The sequence below is a fragment of the Dromiciops gliroides genome, chromosome 1, assembly GCF_019393635.1.
Source record: "Dromiciops gliroides isolate mDroGli1 chromosome 1, mDroGli1.pri, whole genome shotgun sequence".
In the NCBI taxonomy this organism is placed as follows: domain Eukaryota; kingdom Metazoa; phylum Chordata; class Mammalia; order Microbiotheria; family Microbiotheriidae; genus Dromiciops; species Dromiciops gliroides.
The window spans coordinates 302,295,462-302,297,046 of NC_057861.1; positions in this window are offsets into that span (position 1 = coordinate 302,295,462).

The following is a 1,585-nucleotide window of genomic DNA, read 5'->3' on the forward strand; positions in this document are numbered from 1 at the left end:
CCAACTACATGGCTTGCCCTCAGACACCTTCTCCTCATGGTGGAGCTTTCCTACAGTAACTCTCCAGCAGGTGGTGTCACTCCAATTGTTACATCACTTACTATAGTATGTTGTATACCTAATCTATCCCACTAATCCTCAAATTTATTTCTTAACCAATATTAGATTGTTTTGATTATTTCACTTTATAATACAGTTTGAAACCTAGTATCGCTAGGCCACCTTCTGTGGCTTTCCCTGCCCCCCCCCATTAATTTACTTAATAATCTTGACCTTTTCTTCTTACAGAATAATTTATTATGGTTTTAAAGCTCTATAAATTAATTTTTTTTGTAATTTGATTGTTATGGCACTGAATAAGTAAGTTCATTTAGGTAGAATTGTCATTTTTATTCTATTGGCCTATCCATGAACAATTAATATTTTACAAAGATATAGATCTGACTTTATTTCTGTAAAAAGTGTATTGTAATTGTGTTCATATAGTTTCTTGGTTTGTCTTGGCAGGTAGACTGGCAAGTATCTTATATTGTCTAGAGTTATTTTAAAAGGAATTTCTCTTTGTACCTCTTGCTGCTGGAGTTTGTTGGTAATATATAGCATTGCTAATTATTTATGTGGGTTTATTTTATATCTTCCAACTTTGCCAAAGTTAATTTCAGCTAGTTATATACTTCCATTATTTTAAACAGTTTTTTGTTGATTCTTTAGGATTCTCTAAGTATACCATTATATCATCTGCAAAGAGTGATAGTTTTGTTTCCTTATTGCCTATTCTAATTCCTTCAATTTCTTTTTCCCATCTTATTGCTTTAGCTAACATTTCTAGTATGATAGTGGTGATAACTGGCATCCTTGCTTCATCCCTGATCCTACTGGGAAGGCTTTTTGCTTATCCCATATAGATAAGGCTTGCTAATGATTTTAGATAGATACTACTTTTCATTGTAAGGAAAACTCCATTGATTCTTTATGCCCTCTAGTGGTTTTAAATAGGAGTAGGTGTTGCATTTTTTTCACAAGCTTTTTCAGCAACTATTGAAACAATCATATTATTTCTGTTGGTTTTGTTATTGATATCATCTATTATGCTAATAGTTTTCCTAATATTGAACCAGCCCTGCATCCCAGGTATAAATCTTACCTGGTCATAAAATATGATCCTCTTGATACATTGCTGTAATCACCTTGCTTGTATTTTATTTAATGTTTTTGCATTGATATTCATATCAGCACATTGTTTGAGTCATAAAAAGGAATCTAGTAAAAGTCCTTCTTCACCTATTATTCCAAATAGTTTGCATAATTTGGGGATTGTTTTTCAAATATTTAGTAGAATTCACTTGTTAATTCATCTGGCCCTGGGGACTTTTTCTTAGGGAGTTCATTGATAAAGTGTTCATTTGCTTTTTCTAAAATGGGGTTAAATATTCTATTTCCTCTTCAGTTAATCTGGGTAATTTATATTCTTGTAAATATTCATCTGTTTCACTTAAAGTGTCACATTTATTGGCATATAATTTGGCAGAATAACTCATAATGATTTCTTTAATTTCTTCTTCATTGGTGGTGAATTTCTTTCTTT